Here is a 14,062-nt window from a genome sequence, read left to right on the forward strand (position 1 = left end):
ATGCTGGGCTCCTGAAAGCTTGGCAGCCTCAGAGCCAGGATCCCAGCCAGAGAGGGGTCAGCACCAGCTAGTCCTTGTTGGGTACCGTCTTCGCTATCAAGCCCCAGGATAATCCCTGGATGTGTTCACCAAGCACTGGGGAGGTCCTTTTGGAGATTTTGAGTTCACTCTCCCAGAAGGATTTCAAATTGCACAGGAAAAAGCCTTGAGAAAGGATTGCTGGTGGAGCATGAATTCTCTATATTGCCTGCCCCCACACGCTGCTCCTCGGACACACTCTGGGATTCCTGGTGCAGAGTGGTTGATTTTGTGAAAGTTGCTCACCTGAACTGGAAGAAATCTTGCAGGTGTATTGGCACCAGGGGAGAAAACTTAAACACAAATGTAGAATTATACCAAAGTTTCTGAAAATTACTAGCTGATTAAAAAACTTCTGGGTTCCTTTAATCCAGAAACCCATTGAGTGGTCGAACTGATTATGTTTGACTTTAAAATCAGTGGAATCCGTCTAGACTAAGAAAAGCATTAAAGAGCAGTGGATCTTACTAGCAAAATCTTGGATTTGAGTAGAGCATTTTTTTATGGGGAGCAATTTTTCCAAGATTGATAAGCATTTCTTCGCAGAACACTTTTGCCAAAACTTTATTTTATTTTTTTTAAAGATTTTATTTATTTATTCAACAGAGACAGAGACAGCCAGCGAGAGAGGGAACACAAGCAGGGGGAGTGGGAGAGGAAGAAGCAGGATCATAGCAGAGGAGCCTGATGTGGGGCTCGATCCCATAATGCCGGGATCACCGCCCTGAGCCGAAGGCAGATGCCTAACCGTTGTGCTACCCAGGCGCCACCAAAACTTTATTTTTGATAGAGATCCTGTAATAATTGATGGTCTACATGCAGAAGCACTAGAAGTTTTATGTAAGGAGCTGCTTGCACAATTTTTCTTTTTCCCAATGCTGGCCAATTGAAATGTCCAGAAAAGCTGCTCAGCAGCAGAAAACATATGAGAAAGTTAATGGGATGTTTTCTCACAGGACTCCCCAGAGAACACTAGCTAAAAATTCAGACTGTCATGTAATTCCTTGAGAAACTATTTGACAAATTATCTGGCAGAACTATAAGAGATTTTTAGGAGATACGAGGCAAAAAGTGAAAGGAAATCTTCAAAATTCCAAATGAATGCCTTGGGATCCCCCTCTATCCAGTGGTATGATTCACGCAGAGAGGTAGAATATTGAGCCCAGTGTATATTGACATGTTTCTCCCTGAAAGCCTGAATGGAAGAAGGTCTAAATTTTTTTTTAACTAATTGTTGGGGATTTCATTGTCTGCAGAGCTGCCTGGAAAATGAGGTGTGTTGTGAAGATTTTAGAATATTGGCTGTGGTTCACGAATCCAAAGGACTGCTGGGTGCATTTACTGCAAACAGACAAACCACATCAGGATTGTCATTTTACAATCTGTGGAGGTAGACTGGAAGAAAGAGACTGTTAACTCCATTGCATTTCTTAAACTGTATCTTCCCCATTCCTCAGGGAATTCACCAACTTTATTAACTCTTGGAATGATGGAAAAGCTTCCCCCTGAAATGGGGCATACCATACATTCTGTGCTAAGATACACTCATTAACAACATGTCAGTGGACCAGATGACCTATTGATTTTGCTGAGGTTCCTTCTATGCTGATGAAATATTTTTCCAAAGGTTATCAAGTGGTTAACCAATTTGCCAGACATTATCAAACTGGGCAGCCACTGCCCAAAAATATGAAGTCTCATCTTTGTGAGAAAGGTTTGTGCTGCAGCCAATATGCAACTTCAGGTCTTTTATGCCACTCTGCATCTGCTCCAGAATGGGAAGCATCTCTGAGGCAGCCAACCTCAGAAATCCCCATGGACACACAGGGTCAAGTTTATAGCTGACCATCCATTGCAAATACTGCCTAGCAGCTGTGAGTAAATCACCTTGTCTGTGATGGTATCACTCTTACCAGACATCCAGGATACTAGCTTCCATGGTGCAGAAGGAATGTTTTCTATAGGATTCCTTCTAACAGACAGGAATGCTTTCTATAGGATCCTTCTAACAGACGGCAGGTGAGTGCTCTTGCAGGGAAATGCTGGCATATGGTAGGAATGAAGAGCCCATACTCACAATTCCATGAACTCAAAAGGGCTCTGCTGTTCAGTATGTTTGGGAAATGCCACATAAGCTTTGAAGGTGCACTGTGCACAATTAGAAGACCTACAATCATGAAACATATTTAGCATTGCATATGTAACTCAATATTTCCCACCCCCCTTTTAGGAATACCTATTGGTGACATTTTTCAGAACACTAGGAAATAAATGCAAAAAGCATTCAGATGGAAATGACAATCTTACAGACAAAAGGTTCAAAATTAATGTGATTGCAGAACGCAATTGTTCATCAAGATAAAAAGCCAGAAACAAGGAAAAAAACTTGACTGTTAAAAGCGGAGATACAAAATGACATTCCCAGATATATAAGGGCTCAGGAAACATCTCAACAGTGTGCTTTTCTATAAAATTGCTTAAAGAATATATAATCTTGACCAAGTCAAAGGAAGGGAAATCTTTAAGGAACTATTGAGAATGTAGAGGTCAGTCTCTTTCACAATATCTGGATAAATCATAGTAGCAAGTTATTTAGTTATGAATATTTTTCCTAATGGGAATAAACACACAAGCAATCCTTCTGGGAGAAAAAAAAATTCTCATGAGGTTACAGTTTATCACCAGTTTTCAAAAATCCAACTTGAAGTGCTTATGATTATGGAAAAAATAACCAAAAAATAACTAAAAAATAACCTAAAAAATAACTGGAGAAAAACAAATAAAATGTTAACATACCTGTCAAAAAAAGTCAAGGAAATCAAGAACAGTTAAATCAATAAAGCCAAAAACTGGTTCTTTGCAAAGATAATATAATTGATAAAGCTTTAGCCAGACTAATAGAAAAAAGTTGAAAAGACAAATATTATAACATAAAGAACAAAGGAGGGAAGGGAAAACCTCACTACAGATCCTATACACAGCGCCAGTGTAATAAAAAATATTAAGCAATAAATTTGACAACTTAAATAAAATCCTTAAATTTCTTAAAATACCTAAGCTCACAAGGATCACAAATATCAGTCTGGAGGAAATGAGTTATTGGCCTATATCATATATATATATATAGAGAGAGAGAGAAAGAGAATTCCAAGGTCAGATTCAGATGGCTTATTTGGCAAAGTTCTCACCAATACCTAAGAAAAAAATAATATCTATTCTATACAATCTAAACAGAAATTTGAGGAAGAGGGAAATTTCCCATCTCATTTTATGAAGCTAGCATTACTTCAATACCCAAACCAGACAAAGATATTACAAGGAAAGAAAACCACAAACCAATATCCTCCATGTATAAACAAAAACATTCTTAAAAAATTATTAGCAAATCGAACTTAGCAGTATTCTCAGAGAATGCTAAATTGTGGCCCAGTGGAGTTTTTCTAGAAATCACTTCTTATATTGGAAAATCAATCAAAGCAATTCACTATCTACACACAAACCTTTTAAAAAATGTAAATGAGAAGGACCTAGAATGGTCAAAATAATTTCAAAAAATCATATAATTAATATACACTGAATGTGTTTAATTATATAAATAATGCAAAGTGATGATGATCAAAATAATGTTGTTTTGGAGAAAGGGTAGCTATAGTGGTCAGTGGAACACAATAAATAGTCCCGATGTAGAGTCCACCTGTATACAGCCCATTCATTGTTATAAAGAGGTGAACCAATTGAGTAAGGATGAATCTTTTCAATAATTGGTGCTAGACTAACTGGTCTTATGATGATAATAATAATAATAAACATATACTACTGCACATACTGTGTAAGAGTTAACTTGAAATGGATAATAAACATAACTGAAAGAGTTAAAAACATAATTCTTATAGAAGAAAACATAAAAGTACATTTCTGTGATCTTGGCATAAACAAGTATGTCTTAAGTAGGACACACACAAAAAACAAATAAAAGAAAAAATGATAAATTGGGCTTTCTCAGAATTAAAATATTCTGTTTTTTGAAAGATGCTATTAAGAAAATCGGGTGATGGGCATTAAGGAGGGCACGTGATATGATGAGCACTGGGTGTTATATGAAACTGATACATTATTGAACACTACATCAGAAACTAATGATCTACCATAAGTTGGCTAATTGAATTTAGATAAAAAGAGGAAAATGAGTAGGCAGACCACATACTGGGAGAAAATATTTGCAAACATATTTTATAATGTACTTGTATCCAAAATACATAAAGAATACTTATAATTCAGTAAGAGACAAACAACCCATTTAAAAAAGAGGAAAGAATTTGACCAGATTTTTCACTAAGGCAGAAGTGTTAATGGTCAATAAGCAATCGGAAAGGATTCTTAACATTGTTAGTCATCAGGAAAATGCAAATTAAAATCACAAAATTATGATAATACATAGGAGAATGGCAAAATTAAAAAGACTGACCAGATCACGTCCCGGCAAGACTGTGGAGCAACGTGATACCGCATATAGCGCTGGTGAGAGTGCAAACTTGCATCACCGCTTTGTAAAACTTGCCAGCAATGTCTTAGAAAGGTAGATGTGCACCTACCAGTCTACCTAACAGTCTCATTCCCAGTCTCATTCTCATACCTTAGAAAGGTAGATGTGCACCTACCAGTCTACCTAACAGTCTCATTCTCATCCCATTCATGGGATGCTCCATGAAATAAAAAGTGAATAAACTACTGATAAATGCAGCAACATTAATGAATCTCAAAACGACTAAAGCTAAATGCAAGAAGCCAAAAGCAAAATGCTACTTAATGCTTTATTTCATTTATATGACTTTCTGGAATAGATAAAATTACAACAGAAAACAAAGTAGTGGCAGCTAGTTTTTTGGAGATTGATTGCCAAGTGTCATGAGAGAATTTAAGGTGCTTAGTAAATATTCTGGTTATGTTGATAGTTACCTGACTGTATATATTTACCCAAGTTTATAGAACTGTATGCTTTAAAACAGTGAACTTCGTTGTGTGTAAATTAAACCTCAATATAACTCACTTACAAGCTATCTTTTTATTCCACCGGCTGATCGACCTACCAAAGTAGACACTAAAACTAGACTCCATTGTCATTACTCTACCTCGAGTTTATTTGCTGGGTGACAGTTTGGGAAGTTTGAGGATAGGGATAGGAGGTCAGCAGCATGGGTAAAAGCTGTGTGAACTATGTTGAATAATTGTTGCTCTGGGAGCTTTTAATGAAAGTTACTGGCCAAGTGTCTCTGTACTTTAATAAAAAACTTTAATAGATTGTAACTCTTATTAAAAGAACTTTTTTAAATTGTTTTTGCTTTTGGTTTTTGGGGGGTCCTTTTTTGTGATCCTATGGACTAATAGAGTATTGGGTGCTTAATAAATGTTTCTTAAATGGGTGAAGAAATGCATTTAAGAATTATAGTGACAAATTAATCAGAAATGTTAGAAAAGGATGTTTCAAAATACTAGTATGGCCTACAAGAAAATGTTCACATGGATACTTAAGTGACTTCATTTCAGTGGTTTTCAGCTGCTGGGATTGAGAGAGATGGCAGGTCTACCTTTTATAGCTGATATTTTGTAAATGTCTGAGAGCATTTTAGGCTGTGAAGATGATTAAGGCATGCTACTGACATTCAGTGGATGTGGGCCAGGTATGATGTTTTCTGGCCATGCCTGGGATAGTTCTGTGCAATTAAATTTCATCCTGTGTCTTTCTTGATTTTAGAACATCATATAGGTGAAACACATCTTTATAATTGTCCAAGCTGGGAAATAACTCATTTTACACATAAATAGAAAACATTTGTGCATAGCTTAATGCACTCTGAGCTTTCTAAGAATGAAACACCATGCAAATTGAGAGAAAAGTATAATTAATTTCATTAGAACTTTATTGAGAAGCATTCACCGCTTGGAAAAATAATTTGATGCCATGAATGTTGCTGATTCTGGAATAAAACCTGTCTATGTAATAATGTGTTTGTAGCTGTTGCATTTCCACTGACATATTCTGTTAAGTGCAAGCACCTGTGATCTTCATGATCTCTCCTTGTGTAGTCTTGTCTAGCATTTGCATACTGAAAACACAATCCTTTTCGTAAGTTGTTTTTTTCCTTTCTCCTTTATGCAGTAATTTGGGCATTATATTGATTTCCCTAAAATTATAGGTATATAGGTAAGTTTTATTCTGTATACATTTTCTTTTAGCCTAAGGAGCAATAGATGTGATAGAATTGGAAACAACTTATAAGTCATCCCTGAGCTACTTAATATTTCTCTTCAGTGTATATGCGTGATGCAGTTCCAATTATCCCAAATTTTATTCTCCTATTTTAGTTTCTTAATATGTTTTTAAAATTTGTCTCCAGCTTTGTTGAGGTATAACTGACAAATACAATCATAAGTTATTTAAAATGTACAACGTGATGATTTGATATATGCATATACTGTGAAGAGGTACCCCTATCATGTTAATTAACACATCTATCACTTCACATATTTACTTTTCTGTTGTTGTTAAGAACACTTAAGTTTGACTCTCTTAGCAAATTTCAATTACAAAATACAGCATTCCCAACAATCTTGTCTATGGTACACATTAGATCTGCAGAACTTATTCATCTTATAACTGAAAGGTGGTACTCTTTTATGTCTTATTTTAGTTATTAATTTGAAATGGCTTCCACCCAGATCAAATACTTCATCTGTCATATTTAGCCGTAAAAATGGTAAGTAGCAAGAAGAGCACAACCTTTCCAAAGGAATTAAACCACACATTTCAAATACTTAAGATTTATAATTCATATGACCTTCCTTAAAGATAACAGAAAATTTCATGTCTTAAATTTAACACTAGAAAACTTATGTGAGCCTTGTAATAGAAGAAAAAAATTTAAAAGGAAAATAGGGAAAAAAGACTTGGTGTCAAAGAAATCAAGAGATTAATCATTGATCTAATAAACATAGTGATATGAATAATAGAGAAACACCCAACGTAAAATTCACTTTCTAGTATGAAATAAGAGTCCTTCTTTCCAATCTTTTTTTACTACTTTTTATGGACTGAATTGCATTTCCTCCAGAATTCATATGTTGAAGTCCTAACCCCACAATGTGAGTATATTTGGAGATAGTGCCTTTAAGAAGGTAAAGTTAAATGAGATCATAAGGATGGGGTTCTACTCCCTTAAGACTGGTATCTTTATAAGAAGAGGCAGAGACTCCTAAGAGCTCTCTCTCAGTGTACACATGTGAGAACACAGCAAGAAGGCAGCCATCTGCAAGTCAGGAAGAGAGTCCTCACCAGAAAATGGATTTTTTACCAACCGGATTTTGAAATTCTAGCCTCCAGAATTGTGAGAAAATAGATTTTATTTTATTTTATTTTATTTTATTTATTGTATTTTATTTTATCTTATTTCATTTTTAGAGAGAGAGAGAGCATGTGCACATGAGCAAGAGGGTGGGGGGGGGGCAGAGGGAGAGGGGGAGAGAGAATCTCAGGCAGGCTCCTGGCTCAGGGCAGAGCCTGATGCAGGGCTCCATCTCATGACCCTGAGATCATGACCTGAGCCACAATCAAGAGTCAGAGGCTTATCTGACTAAGCCACCCAGGTGCCCCAAGAAAATAAAATTCTGTTGTTTAAGCCCCCACCCCCCCAAGCTGGAGGTATTTTGTTATGGCAGTCTTACCAGAGCAACACAATACTTACTGTCCCCACTAGCCATTTTTAGCTCCCAGAATGGAACATATGTGCCTTTGAGCCCATCATATATTCCCAGATGTAGTCTGTATGTTGGATATTGTTTCAGTTGCTAGAGATATAGCAGTGTACTAGATATATATATATATATAAGTTCCAACCTCATAGAACATATTCTAGTAGGAAAGAGAAAAGTAAATAGGTTAATAATTTCATGATGTGATATCAATTAAATGCTGGGACAATGATGATAAAGAATAAGGAGGACCATAATGGTAGATATGACTACTATAAAGAAATGAAGAGTTATTTCTGAGGAGAAGGCAGCTGGACAGAAGCATGAATAAAATGAGTGAAGGGTCATATGACAGTGGAGTGACAGCGGACCCATAGCAAGTTCAAAAGCCTCGAGGTGGAAACGTGCTTGGGACCTTTAAAGAATCACCCAAAGGCTGGAGTCCTGAGCTCTGTGAACAGGTGAGAGAAACAATATAACTGGAGGAATATGAGGCTTTGGTAGGAATTTTGGAGAGAGTATGGGGAAAGGGTGTTTCCATGATCCCATACAGTTGTAAGGCTATTTGGGCAATAGTTGGAATAATTGAATTTAAGAGGGACAAGAGGGGAATGAAGGAAAACAACTAGGGTATTATTAATAAGAAACAATCTCCCTGTATTTTCTCACTTTTAATTCTTCAACGATGGCCAATGGGGTCTAGCCTCTCAAAGGTTGCAGTTGAGGAAGAAGAAAAAAATAAGAAGACAATGAAACAGTATAAATTAATCCCCAAGTTCATATAAAGTGGTTTCAGGGAGTCAGATAAAGACAACTGTTCCATAAACAAATTTACTCCAATCAACCAAGGATATAGTGAGGCCAGCATTAAATTCTTGTTCTAGTAAGAAACTGTGATTCTGAAATGAAATTAAATTCTTGTTCTAGTAATAAACTGTGATTCTGAAATCAGTAGTTGCACATGTGAACTTTAAAAATACAGATGCATATTTTAATAGGTTTTGGCTGTTCACGAAAGAAAGCCAGTTATATAAAGTTATTAACAATTATTTCAGTCATATTAAATACAATCAACTGAGTCATGCCTAACATCAAGTAAGAAATTCCATCTTGAAAAGGAGTGAACCAGAATCCTATCTTTCAAGCAACCAGGATGAAATACTATCTTCGATACACTATATGGTAAACATTAAGTTGTTGTGTGTGTGTGTGTCTGAGTTTAGGAGAATTTCTTTCATATATTGAAAAAAAAATAGCAATCATATCACCTAGAATACACACTTTTAAAATAAATGTTAGGAAATGTCATTAATTACAGTCATTTTTATGCCTTTATTGTACTAAGTGATTAAACAATTAAATGTCTAAATGACACAATAATACCCATATTTCCAAAACCAAGTTCATTGCCATTCCCTATAGAACTGCTTCACTAATTGTCCTTTATAGCTCATATTTTTTTCCAGGCTGAAGAGGAGAGATAATATTTTATTAGTAAAATATTGAATATTTTTTCTGGTTTTGCCTGTATCTACCAAATTTCCTGAATTGTCAAACTGCAATCAATCCTCTAAGGGTTGTTCACATATACTACCATAGATAATGCAATGTTTTTTGGGTTTTTTTGTTTGTTTTGTTTTCCTATCAGCAATGATCACATGGATCTCTGCTGTTTCTGATGCAGAATTTCTCCTTCGTTATCCAATAGGTTTCCAAAAGTGTCTGCATTGGAAAATACTGCCCATGAAAAACTTATGAGCGTTTAATCTATGATCCCTCAATGTTGTCAGTACGAAAAACCTCATCTTAAAGTCACTGGTGTTTGGACCCCTTCCTCCCTTTTTTCTTCCAGAGGCATCCTCTGTTTGGGGAAAACTGGGCTAGTGGATTCAACAAATAATGTGCACTGTGTTGTATCCAAATGCAAGCCATATCCCCCAATGTTTAAACATGAACATTCTGCCAAGTTTGTGCACACCAGCTCTCTGTTAGAATGAATTTCTTATCATGAAAATTCTTAGCCTTCAAATCTCTGAATGAATCAAAATGATTAAAATTTAACTCTGAATGAGTCAGAATGATTGACTCTCAAACATCCATATCATCCCAAATTGAGAATTCAGGTCACTGAGGTAAACCAAAGCCCCATGAGTGAATGGCTTAAAGTTGCAGAATAGGACAAAATCCTGACTAATAAGACATGAAAGGAAATTGAAGGTGGGGCTTCGAATAAGTTTACTTATTCCTAAAATGAAACAATATGACAAATAGTTCATTTTCTCAATTGTTCATATGTTACTTCTAATTCCTAGAACTGTTGCAACCATCTGGGATCACAAAGGCATCCCCTTGTGACTCCCCAGGAGATGGCAGAGAGGAGAAGGAGAAAGTATCCTTGACAGTAATGATCAAGCTGAATTCTGAAGTTCACAGCTAGTATCACTCTTAGTTCTCCCCATGCTGTCATGAAATGGAAACATGTAATTGCATGAAATCAACAAGTGAAGCAAGTAATTTATCTAAAAAAAAGCTGCTTTCATTTATGAATATTTATTGAAGAATCATTAATTGAGCACCAACTCCATGTGACAACAGCTGGTCTCAAGGAGCTCTGGGTGTGGTCAAATGCATGTGTGGCAGAATACGTACATTCAAGAAACTCCACAGCTAAGACACCAAGAATTTTGTCAAATCTAGTGAAGTTGGCCTGTTAAAAGACATACCTAATTAAGATTGAAGAAAATTATACTATAAACGTATTTTCCTCCACAGATGGAAAAAAAGTCTTCCATGTTGGTTTCTGACAACTCCTAGACTGGAATCTGTTTCGTTATTCTTTGTATTTCCAGCAGTTTCCTAACACCTGATCCATAGTAGGCTTTAACAGATACATGCACAAACAACAAAACAAAACAAAATGTAATTGGAGATAAAAACAGATTATTCCTATTTATCTATCATTAGGAGGTTTATGGGATTGGGATGAAGTATAAATTATATTCTGTTTGAACTTTTAAAAAGTTCATATTTTGATAACCATTTTTTGTAGACATTCATCTAAAAATGAAGTAGCTTTCTTATTTGCAACAAATTATCATTTTATATTTATTCTTATATTGCCATTGTGTTATGCTTGTTTAAACCTACATTAGAGGGACGCCTGGGTGGCTCAGTCAGTTAAGCGACCAACTCTTGATTTTGGCTCAGGTCGTGATCTCAGGGTTGTGAGATCCAGCCTCATCTCAAGCCCCCCGTTGGGCTCCACACTCAGTGTGGAGTCTGCTTGAGATTCTTTCTCTTCCTCTCCCTCTGCTCCACCCCTCCTCTCTCAAATAAATAAATAAAATCTTTTAAAAAAAATCCTACATTAGATTGATAAAATTAATCATCCTATGTTTTTATTTCCTAAAATAAGTTTACCACAAATTTAATAATACATATATCAATATCAATATTTTGTTTTTGCAAATCAATACATGGTTGAGATGTTTTTTAATTATGCAGATGATGGCGATTTGCAAATTTCAATTAACAAAGGCATAATTAGTAAGCTCGGTGTCGGATGTCCCTCGATAGTTAAATCAGATTTCAGTGGTAATATCCTACCTGGCATCTATGCAAAGATTCTTGGCATTGATGTAAAAATCTGCCATGGCAATCTAGACATGCTTCCTTTGTATTCTCTGAGAATTGGCTCTGTTCTTATTTTCTGCCATCAACCCAGTGAGAAATTCAGAGAAATTGCCAGATGGCTCATCCTGTGAAGAACTTTATGTAATCAGGAAGAATTTTGAAATAAAGCAAGGCTTGGCAGAAACCATTTAGCAGAACTCATCATTATTGCTGTTGTTTGAAGATCTGTTGTCCTGTTCTCAGGGCAAAAATGCAATGGCTGGAAACTCAGATTTCCACAGAGGGAGCTACCATAAATTCATTTTATTTATAGGGAACTTTACTAATTACCCTTTATAACATCTTTCAGGTTACCTCTATGTTCAATACTTGATTTATTTGAGGACGCTCAATCCTCAGAAAATTTAGTAACTGAACATTCACTGCAATTTTTAGATTTAAGACCCTTGAGATTGAGATTTTTACATATAATAATGAACATCAATGTGACAAATTAACAATATTATTTTTGTTGGAAAAGTATGAAAAGAAAAACATGAACCATCCTGTTAACACTGTACATCTTTTACATAAACCCAGACATTTATTATTACCTGTCAAATTAATCTAAATAATAAACATTAATTTTCACTGGATTATTTTGTATTTAAGAATCTATGTTTTTCTAATTATTAACCAAGTCTAACACAAACTCTGGAATTTGGAACCATTCCTTATTTAATGTTCATGCTTGTTTCAACTCCTAACACACCCGCATGTCCACGGTCAGTTCAATAATAGCAAATTCCACATGCTGACCCCCTACTTAGAATGTATTCTCTTTTATGCCAACCCAAATTCTAGGTTAATTTCAAGCCCTGTTTTTCATCCTACCACATTTCCCTAGTCATTCTTGTTAGTTTTCTCATAACCTCCTTTAGTGTTTTAAAAAAAAAGATTTATTATTTGAGAGAGAGAGTGAGTAAGTATGGGAGTGGGTGGGCGGGGAAGGGACAGAGGGAGAGAGAGTCTTAAGCAGACTCTGCCTTGAGCACGGAGCCCCACACAGAGCTTGATATGACAACCCTGAGTTCACGACCCTAAGACCAATACCTGAGCCAAAACCAAGAGTCAGTCGCTCAACTGAATGAGTCACCCAGGAGCCCATCTTTTGGTGTTTTTATGAATTGGTGTTCCTTCAATACTTGTCCTCTGCTTTCCTCTTGCTTTTTATTTTAAAGAGTCTTTCAGGGTCATTGAAATCATTGCTATTTCCTTTTATGTTTGTTTTATGCATCTTCTTGTGTTTTTAATTGTCACTTATAGTCTGATTAATCCCCAGTCCAATCTCCAGCAAAGACCCCTCTTGCAAGCAAGCCACAAACCTGTTTAACCACCTGCCTATCTCATATCTTCACTTGGATGTCTTACAGAGGTCGCATATCTCAAAAATTCTCCAAATGGATCTCATCATCCCTTTTGTGTGGAAACTTGTACTTCTGTCATCTGCTACCTATGCCAGAACTTGGAGGTCCTTGTTGACTCTTACTCACCCTTAGACTAGCTCCCCAACCTATAATCAATAAATTAAATGTAGTTTCTACATATAGCTCCAAATCTTAAAGATCTACTATTCTATATTCCTACTGATGTTACCACAAGTTAATGCCCACTCTTACCTGGTTTACTAAAACAGCCTTCTTATTGGATGCCCTATACCTATCTTTCCCCCCACCCATTACTACTTTACCTAGCCACTTCACTTAGCTATATCCACTGTTCTTTTAGGTCTCAGATACTGGAGGTAAGCTCCCCATGTTACATTAGAGTCTTCTAATTTATGCCTCCATATAAACTGTATTTATGTTTGTTAGCATACTTGTTTTTTAGAATTACTGGTCCAGTGTCGGTTTTCCCACCTGAATTGTAAGATTCGTGAGTGACGAAATGCAGTTGATGGAATAATGGTCTCCTAACAATGACTCATCCACACCTGATTTCAATGGTTTAGATATTGAGACTTGGGGATTTTGAGTTGATGATACTTAAATGAGATTTTTAGGTGGAGTGAATGTACTTTGTGTGTGGGTTGGATGTGGAGGTCTGGGGTTAGACTGTGGTAGGCAGAATAATGGCCCACTAAAGATGCCCGCGTCTTAATCCCCTGAACCTGTGAATGTGTTAAATTACATGGGTGGCAGGATTTTCCAATGTAAATAAGGTAACGGACCTTAAAGTAAGATTATCCTGGATTAACCAAGTGGGCCCAATCTAATCACAGGAGACATCAAAAGCCAAGGACTTCCTTAGGATATAAGTTTTCCACAACTTTGGGTAAATACTAACAAGTGCGATTGCTGGATCATTTGGTAGAAATATGTTTAGTGTGAGAAAACACCCAACTGTTCCAAAATGACTACCATTTTGCACTCACCAGCAGTAAATGAGGGTTCTTGCAGCTCAACAGCCTCGCCAGCATTTGGTGTCCAGTATAGTAGGTGTCTAGTGATAACTCTTTATTTTACTGGCACACGTTTTTTTTTAAATCAGAAAGTATTTAAAGGTTTTAAGTTTGTTTATAGAGTCAGTATCTTTTCAACTTTTTTCCCACTGCACTTGAGTAGTT

General features: G+C 36.1%; 1 pseudogene; it reads left to right on the forward strand.

Moving 5' to 3' along the window:
- The window catches only part of LOC117795054, a 97,516-nt pseudogene extending 95,474 nt beyond the window's left edge, over window positions 1-2,042 (forward strand).
- Window positions 2,043-14,062: the final 12,020 nt, after the last annotated feature.

The sequence above is a fragment of the Ailuropoda melanoleuca genome, chromosome 6, assembly GCF_002007445.2.
Source record: "Ailuropoda melanoleuca isolate Jingjing chromosome 6, ASM200744v2, whole genome shotgun sequence".
Lineage (NCBI taxonomy): Eukaryota > Metazoa > Chordata > Mammalia > Carnivora > Ursidae > Ailuropoda > Ailuropoda melanoleuca.